The sequence below is a fragment of the Apus apus genome, chromosome 15 (assembly GCF_020740795.1).
Source record: "Apus apus isolate bApuApu2 chromosome 15, bApuApu2.pri.cur, whole genome shotgun sequence".
NCBI lineage: Eukaryota > Metazoa > Chordata > Aves > Apodiformes > Apodidae > Apus > Apus apus.
In genome coordinates, this window is record NC_067296.1 from 4,028,899 (window position 1) to 4,038,763 (window position 9,865).

Genomic DNA, 9,865 nt, shown 5'->3' on the forward strand with positions numbered 1-9,865 from the left:
GTGGCTGCAATTGTTTGGCTGGCTGCTCACAAATCTTTGGATGTGAATTCATTGTTTTGGAGATACCCTGCTCTGCATCTCAAGGCAGATCCATCAGCTGAACTAGGAGTGGGAAAGTTTATTGGGGTAAAGAGACGCCCCGGCAAGCAGCTGGAATCGTTGTTTGGGATTCACTGGTCGACTTGTCAGGTTAATAAATGGCCCTGGGAAGTCACTAAGTATGCAGTGGCTGGAAAAGCCCTCCTCCAGCAAACACAAAGAGAAAATAAAATAACTTTTCCCACGTGCCAGGGTTGCCTTTCTCAGAGAGTCAGCCCAGGAGAGGTGATTACTGCAAAGGGACCCTCTCTGAACCCAGGACCTCTGTAAATCCCTCACGCTCTGCCCAGCCTGCTGGCAACACTGCTTCCCCACAGCAGGCATCCCTGCCTGTCACAGGATAGACCCTGCAGCAGCACCTGGCTGCAGAGATGGAGTTTTCCAGAAATTCAAGCTTTCCTCTACAGAATTTTCCCTACCCTTGATTTCTGTCCCATTACTGAGGAGCAGGTATGTTGCTCCATGGTCAGAGCTGAAGAGCTGATGTCTGGGCTCCCCAGCAAAGACCCACACACTTCATCTCCCCTCATATCACAGTGTTTCTCTGCCTCTTAGGGTTATCGTGACAGCAGCTCCGTTAAGCAGCCCAAAAAAACCTCTGGACCAACACTGGGGACTTGCTCAGCTCCAGGCCAGCCCCAATCCAAAACCCTCAGCAGCATGCAGGCTCCTGCTGCCATACTCATTCCTGTGTCATCATCTTCCATGACTCAGACTTTGCTGCAGCACCAAAGCTTGAGGTGAAGGAGGCACTTTGGCCAAGCACAACTGCTTGGAGGTGGAAAAAAATGGCAGAAAACATATAAATCTGGAGGCAGAGAGCAACAGGCATGGTCTTCAGGGCAGCACCCGCCCAGCAGTGGCCGTAAGAAATTCCTTGGGAGTAGTCTCTGGAAAATGAAGAGCCACCTAATTCCTGCCCTCTCTGTTTAATTTTCCATACTCATTATAAGAGAAATTATCGTAGTTCACCCTTAATTTGTGTGCCAGCCTGTTTAACAGGTGTAAGGGCCACATTTGAATTGCCACCTGAGCAAATGTTGAATCTGCTCAGATGTCATGGACGGGCAGGAACAAGAGAAGAGCAAGCTGGGGTCTGGCTTGTTACACCAACTATCTCAGACTACATTTTTTCCTCCAACGATCTCAAAGCATTTTGGCAAAATGTGATAGAAGTGAAGGCAGTAAAGAGCCAGCTTGGAGCAGGTGCTGCAGGACAGTCACCCAGGAGCACCGAGCAGCCAGCACCTCCTCCCCACCACTGGCTCACCCCTTGGGAGCGGCTGGGTCAGCCCTGCACTCACTCCTCCCTGCCTGAACATCACAACCAGCACCTTTCACTCACGATTTCTGTGTAAGCTGAACCAAAACGCTCACCCCAGGCCTGCTGAGGGGGCCGCAGCCACGGGGACGAGGCACAAAGTCACCATGGCTGCAGGTCAGGGAGCTGGCGACAGCGGGACAGGCCTGAGGAGCCTCCACGCCCACAGCACGGAGTCACTGCCAAGCATTAACTGTCCCTCGTCAGCTATGCAAATACTGCATTTCAAGGCCCATTGCACAAGCACCCTCTCACCGCAGTATACTTATATTTTAATGAGCAGCTTCTGCACTGATTGCCCTGCTGGTATCCAGCAGGCTGTGCAGTGTGGCTGGCTGGTTCCCTGCAGGCAGGCATGCTGTCCGGGCTGGCTGCAGGCTGCTAACTGCAGCCCTGGCCATGCATCATGCCTTGCTGTGGTCCCTGGAGGGTCTCCTTGCCATGAGACAGGCAGAGAGTCTCTGCTGGGGTTGCAGGAAGGAGGTATCTCAGAGGGGCTGAGCAGGGCAAGCTCCTCTCCAAAGGGTTCTCCTTACGCTGCTGAGGTTACCGGCGCTCAGGGGAAAAGAGAGAAACGGGTGGGAGGGCCAGCAGAAAGGTGATGGAGACACCAGAAGATGAAGGAGGTAGGAAGGGTTTAGTCGCCATAGAAAGGCCTTGTGATACAGTTCTGCAGGGGCAGGCAGGGGCTCACCAGCTCTCTGTTCTGCCAGGTGGCTTGAGGTGCAGCACGGCAGGGGGACACCAAAAAGGGAGCAGTGGCTTGTGTTCATCACGTCAGCCCGGGTGGCAGGAGAAGAGCAGTTATCCACGGCCAGGGTGGGCTGGCAAAACTGCACAGTGTTGGGAAATGATCAGATAAGTCAGGCTGGAGGTGTCTCATCCAGCCTCCTGCTCCACACAGCATTAGCACTGGCGCTGGACCAGGCCAGGCTGGTATAAGCATCCAATGTGTCAGGAAGGCTCAGTGCCAGTGACAAAGGGCCCTGTCCTTACACAAACACCATCTGCAGAGCCCAGCACCCACAGAAAGCATCTTGTTGTGTGTTACAAGGCAGGAGGCAGATGTACACTTCAGCAATTAGATGCAGAGTCACAGCTAACTCATCCAGATGATTCATCCCAACATCAAATCACTTTCAGAAAGGGCAACACATTTAAAGCCAATCCTGCCCCATTGCTTTCCTGCAAGGGGCTCTCCAGGCATGACTCTGCAAGCAGAGCTGGCCCTTCCTTCAGCCTTTGACATGGCAAGATACTCCAGTCATCTCTTCCGAGGTTGCTACAGGGCTGGAACCCCAGGTTGAAAAGCAACCGGAGGGATGTCACCTCCTGAGAGTTCTGTATTATTTGGAGCTGTACAGTTTTACTCTAAGTTCATAGGGAATGAAAGACTTTGAGGACCTTCCTTTCCTTCAAACCCCAAGTGAGGTCACTGTAAATTAGTCTTTAGGTACAACCATGTCAGGTGCCAGAGCTCAAGCTGGACCAGCATCCACAAGAGCATCACAGCTGCCCTTGCAAACCAGCACATCAGCACTTCCCAACCGTCTGCTCACTTTGCTTTCTGAGAAGAGCAGACCTGAAAAAGCAGATAGGCACTTCCAGAAAGGAGGGACTTCAATGCAGACTTTTTTTTGTTTGTTTGTTTTTCCTAGCAGTAAATCACATCTGTAGAAATGTAAACCTTTATAAAGCACCTAACACCAAACCATGGAGTTTTGAAGCTGAACTGTGAAGACTTGCACCACAGCTTCTTCAGCCCAGGATCTGCCCGATGACAAAGCCACCAGGACACCACAGGTTTCCTGAACCACAGCTCAAATGTGGAGCTTCAGTGACCTCTAAGTCTCAGCCACACTCTGTTGGGACATGAGATGCCACCACAGCCTCAGCTGCCAATTTGCCCCTGCAACACATCAGGGAGGCAATTCTTAAAATAATGGAAGTTTAGGGGGCTGGGCCATCTTACCCAAAAGTCATAACTTATCTGATAAAACAAAAGGCTTTGATTTATCCTGAATAAAAAGGATTAAATAAATTGGGGCAGGTGGGAAAAAAAAAAGAGGATTAAGTCTGTAGCCTTCATATCCAAGAAGCACATTTATTATTTTTTTTTCAAAGACAAAACAAGTTCAAAATGTGGGTCATAAATAATTTACTCCAACCTATCTGCCTACATCTGCACACTGCAGCTCAGACACGTGTGTGATCCTCTTCTAAACCTGGTGCTAATCCTAAAAGCCTAAAAACTGTTGACCCATCATTATTAATTAGCTTGTTGGTACCAAAATACACAAGAAAGATGATAATGTTATTAATTCTGTGCAACCTGCTGTGAAGCTGTCTTGGGCAGGGAGAGCTTGACAGCAAGACTACTACAGGATTTGCCTCCCACATCCCAGGAATCAGCTTCTCACCCAGAGCAGAATTCCTGCTCAGCTGAGTCTTATGCACAGCACAGGATAGTGTGTCACCATAGCAAATTGGTAATAAAGGTAATTATAGAAGAAACTTCACATGATTCAGAAGCATGTGTGGGCAGAAGCAAGCACCATGTGATGCAAAAGCATTTCAGTACCTGCAGCAGTGCTTTCAAAATCTCCCAGTTCTGTATTTTGTCAGAGGAATGGTGGAGACCTCAGTGGAGGATCTAACTGATCTTCCTCTTTAAGCTCAAAACTGCCACCAAAAGCTCAGGCTAAGCAGGGTTTGCTCACACCTCCTGCTACTCCTGTCTAAGAGTCACACAGTTGATGATGCTCAGCTGGTTACTCCCAGGGTTGCTTCCAGAAACTGTATCACTTCTGTCTGAGAAACAAATGCACTGATCCCTTTACACTTCACTTTGCCTCTCCCACCACCCATAAGAGAAGCCCCACTGCAGAGGACTAGAAGACCCTCCAGAAGCAGGCAGATCATAGAATCACAGAATGGTTTGGGTTGGAAGGAACCTTAAAATCATCTAGTCCCAACCCCCTGCAAGGGCAGGGACACCTCCCACCAGCCCAGGTTGCTCCAAGCCCCATCCAACCTGCCTTTCAACACTGCCAGGGATGGGACAGCCACAGCTTCTCTGGGCAACCTAGGCCAGGGTCTCACCACCCTCACGCTGAGGAATTTCCTCCTAACATCTCACCTAAATCTCCCCTCTTTTAGTTCTGACCCATTCTCCCTTGTCCTCTCCCTCCCTGCCCTTGTCCCAAGCCCCTCCCCAGCTTTCCTGCAGCCCCTTCAGGCTCTGGAAGGTGCTCTAAGGTCTCCCTGGAGCCTTCTCTTCTCCAGGCTGAACACCCCACCTCTCCCAGCCTGTCAGATGTCCCAGCAAAGCTCATCTGGGAGGGTCTCCTGCCTGCGAGGACACCAGGCTCTGCCTCAGCCCCAGCCCTGGCTGGGAGCCCACCTGGGCACACCAGACACCTTGGCCCGAGGCTGCCCCCAGCCCCGGCAGCCTGATGCTGCATTTGACTCACATTATTTCCTGCCCGGGTGATACAAAGTGTTCCCAGACACACGCTCCCTCTGTGGCACCAAGAGCTGGTGCCTGGGGCATGTTTCCTGGCAGAGCTGGTAGGGGTTGAAGCGATAGCATTTTCCAAGCACTTACACCCAGATGCTTTCAAAAGCCCTGTGTGCTAAGCCTCAGCTGAATAGCTGAACGATCTCTTCCAGAGATGAGGACACAGAAAGGAGGAATTTAGTTGATTCTTTATCAATAACACCCAAAATGTCTTCTTTTTCTTCCCTTTTTTTTTCCCCCAGCAAAAGGACTTATCCTCAGCAACCGCAGCTTTGCCTCCCTTGCCTTTGCTGGTGGTTTAGAGTTGGAGCTCTTTGTCCTTAAACAGATCATCCTACTGTGTTCTCACCAGCTCCCCACCCTGATCTGGCTCCTCATCATCTCCATCTCACAAAGTCCTTCTGATGTCCTGGCATTGTCCTTGTCCCAGGGACATGGCCCCAGGGGCAGGAGGGGAGAGAAACCAGCCCAGACCCAGATGGGCACCAATAAAACCCCCAAGTAGAATCTTAAACAGAGCAAGGGAGAGAGATGAGGAAAGTTTTATATTTCATGGTGGATTGTTCCTGATAACAGAGGAAATGTAGGTCTCCAGCCAGCCACAGAATGCTCCAAAGCACCCACAACAGACACAGCATGGGTTTTATCAAGCAGAAAAATAGTTCATCTCCCTTCACTTTCACTTAAAAGGTAATTTACCCAGAAAAAGCAACAGGAGAAATAACACAAACAGTTTCTGCTTCAGCATGATTTTTGTAACACAGTTACCACATGAATCCCCTGCCTAGTGCAAAACCAGGGAGAATTGCTTGGGGACAACTGGCATCTTCTGAGCCACTGACATTTGCAGCCCAACATCTCCAGGCAAAGCAAAACCAGCACCTGGACAGTCAATCAGCCCCCTGTCCTGGCACATGTCCCCAGGGGCACATCCTCTGCTCCAGCAGACCAAGAGCCAGCACAGCTTTGGATCAGGCCTTCCTCCTTGGGATTTCACAGCCCTCCTTCCCATCACCTGTGGATGGGGAGAAGGACAGGGAAGAAACAGGATCCCACTGCCTTCTGTGCATCACACAAAATGCAACAAAGGTGGATTGGTGACCTACTTCATCTGAGAGGCTGCAAATAACATGTAGCACAACTGATCTCCTTTCAGACCCACCAGCCACGAGTAACAGATAAACCTACCTGGGCAAAGGAAGCTTTCACATGCTGGAGCACAGCCCTGGACTCACAAAGCCCCCAGGAACAGATGGATGAGAGGTACATGCCAGAGACATGCAAAGCTGGAGATGTTCAGCAGGTCCAGGCTTGACTGAGAGGAGCAGGGAGAAGGGGAAGGTGGGCTGGATGGAGACACAGGACCAGCTCACAGGAAGCTCAGCTGATGTGAGATGTCAGTGTTGAGATTGCTGTGCTTGTGTGAAACGGCCGGACTTTGAAACAGATCCCAGTAAACACAAAAGAGCCTTTAGTAGAGGCTGTAGGGCATCAAGGTGTAACAGAGCTCCCCCTGGCTGGGTAACACACGGGGCAGCACCAACACGAAGTTGCTCTCTGGTTCCCTGGGCCACCAGCCAGGCTCTGCACGATGCACTTGTGAGGGTTTGGGAGAGACAAAGGTCCTCAGAGAGGACAAGGGTTGGAAGCGATCAGCCCCCGCTCCTTGGCCCAAGTAACTCCTGAAATTTGGGTGGCTCCCCTTCTGATACAAAGCAACAGGGTGTTTGTCCTCTCCTGGGAGATGCTGTGGTGGATCCTCCACTCCTGCCTCTCCCAGCGCTCCCGGAGGAAGCAGCAGCTGCGAGAAGGAGCCGGGCCCCGCCGCTCCGGCCGCTCAGGGCGGGCTCTGGGCGGGACAACACTCCCCCTTAGTGGCGAGAGCCCAGAATGAGCCTTCGGAGCAGAAATAACTCTAAAAAAAAAAAGGGGACAAAATGATCCGGCTCAACGCTGGGTCCGGCACGTACCTCTGGGTGTTTATCCGGCTGCGCGTCCGCAGCGTGGTGCTTCTCACCGCCTTCCAAACAAAGATGCCTGACATTTGGAGAGGGGGGGAAAAAGGTTTTATTCCTTGCTAGGCAAGGATGCTGTGCAGCTCCCTGAAGGCAGAGCAGGGCTGGCTTCACAGGAGGGATCCAGGAGGCAGCCCCGGGGTGAGACAGGCTGTCCACACCTTCCCTCTGCCTCGGCAGCCCGGGAGCATCCCTCGGGATGGAGCAGGATCGGGCCCCGTGGCAGGGAAGTCTCCAGGGACTCCCTGCGACTGCAGGGATCAGCGAGCAGAAATGAGCCTGTAAAGAAAACTTAGCAACAGTTAGAGCAAGTATCGATTTTGTGTTTGTCTGCTTCTGCAGGGCCTGAGAAATGGCAGATTCCAGCATTAACTGGGGTTGTCTTGGCTTCATTCAAACCTCAATTTACACCAACCCTGGGAACAGACGAGTACATCAGCAGAACTGAATCTAAAATGATTACTTCTCCCCCCTGTTATCTAGCCCTTTGGGGCAAATCTGACACCAATTTCAGTGCCCGTTACCTGCTGCACCATTACAGATAACAGCCTTTATTTGTACAGAGCTGCAGATTCTAATTTGATAGTGGAGTTTTTACCCCAGCAGTCTCCCTGGGCTTGGCAGCCCCTTCCCCAGCCCTTCATGCCAGCGCTGCTGCTGGGACAGCTCTGCAAACACAGGACACTAAAACCACACTTCTATGCACCAGACCTTGCACTCAAGCTCTGACTGTCCAAGGGAGGAAGGGGGCAGCCAGGAGGTGAAGGTGCAGCCAAAGCTTGGGGTGAAATTTCTAAAAGCAAACCAAAGAAACCCTCGGGGGACTTAGGAATGTGATTCCTCTTTCTTTTCCTACATCATCTGTCTAGCATTTTGAAAAGAAAAAAACCCAAATTAATTCATGTACCAGTAAGCCCCCTCTAAAAGCATTACATCTGCCTTTCCCTAGTCCATGCATGATCCAGGTGATGGCTTTGACCTCTGCCAACTATTCACATCCAAGCTGGATGCTGCCCTTGGCAAGGGGAGATGAGCCTGCATTTGTCTTCTGGCCAGTTCTGGTGAGTCTTCTCACAACAAGGGGTTTAACTCTCTGAAATTTCTCATTTCTCATGTTTTCCAAGTAGCAATAACAATTTCCTCACTCTGAGCCATTTGGTTTCCACAGTAAAATATTTTCCTGACCTCCCACCATATTTTAATCTTTTATTATTCCGTACTGGCAGAGGTAAAGAATTGCAGTTTTCTCACTCCAGAAAGAGGGAGGATTTTAAGTTTCCAAAGCACAGTTTCCTGTCCAGCTGCAGCCAGCTCTCAACATGAGCAGTTTCCATTTCTTGCAGAATCCAGGAGCTGCTCAGCTAATCCTCAGCACGTAACTATCAGGCTAAAATTATCCTTTTAATTTCCTAAATCTCTAAACCCACAGGTTGGAGTGTGATTAAAAAAAAAAGGAAAAAAAAAAGTATATGGGAAATTTTACAAGGTTATTGCTTAGCAACTGCTCAATAAATACCACAAGCAAAGACAGGAGAGGGGGCACTTTGCTGCGTGGAGTAATCCAGAGAGTCCAAGCATTTTTTGGCAAAGCAGAAGCTCCAGATGCCCACCCAGACCTCAGCACCCCTTGCACCCATCACAGGGTCCAAGGCAGCCTCCTTTCCTGCACCAAGCTATGATAAAGCTCATGAAACATCCTCAAGGTAGAACCAACTCCAGTTTAGCTGCTGATGGGAGCTTTTTTCACCCCACTGCAGCACATCCACAGCCCCAGATGATGCTCAGCCTGTGTGAATCCTGTAGGGATGGAGAAGCACCAGAAATCAGGGAGCTAAGATCCTCCTGGTGCCGCCAACAGCCCTGCAGTAACATGGGATCACACCACTGCTCCAGAGGACAATCCCACCAGCCACCCTCCATGCCCACTGCAGCCTCTCCCTGCTTTGTGGGAACATCAGGCAGCCACGGGTGACACTAAAGGTCAAAGCTCATCTCACCTCTAAGCAATTATTCATTGTTTCATGCTCTGCAATTTACTCTGCTCTATGCCACCCCATTAGTTACTAAGCACTGCATGTTAGCCAGGCCAACAGGGCAAGTTGGGGCTTGGTGGTTATTGCACCCAGGGCAGCAGCTTCTCCTGCCACAGCTGTGGTGCTGGGCCCTGCTGCACCTCAGCAAGCCTGTCTGGCACAGGCAAAGCTCTTGCTTTACTAGGGTTTTATTGGCGAGCTAGAGAACAGGCTTCCTTTGCCTTCCTATTTCCTTTACCTACAAGAAATACCCAAAACAGGACAAAAAAAAGTCTTCATTCCCCACCCGCACCCCTGCACATGTGTGTGCAGGGACAGCCCTCCCCACAGACCCAAACAGCCCCCTGTGAGCAACTTGCTGTGTGCATGGAGCTTCAGCAGGATTAGCTGGGAAAACAAGACAAAAAGGCTGGGAAATCCCTGCAGGCAGCAGGAACGAGCCCAGCAGCAGAGGGACAGGCAGCAGGAACAAGCCCAGCAGCAGAGGGACAGGCAGCAGGAACAAGCCCAGCAGCAGAGGGACAGGCAGCAACTCCCCCAGTGCTGGCCACAGAGTTCTGCAAGCTCAGCATCACTCTGCCCTGCCAGGCACTGCCTAGCTCCATCCTGAAGGAAGCCAATAAAATAAAATCAATAAATAAACCAACAAAGCCAATAAAAAACCCTGAGTGTCCTCTCTTTTTCTCCTTATCCCAGTATTTTTGCTTTCCTCAGCTTTTTCAGGGCTTGTCCTGGCTCGAAGGAACGTCTCACTTGCAGTCAGGACACTGCCACAGGGCTCTGGCTGTGCTATCCATCTCTTGGCCCTGCTAAAAATCAACTCTTTTTCCATCTTTGGATTCAAGCAAGGGATCATCTGATCTGTTGAGGAATGCAA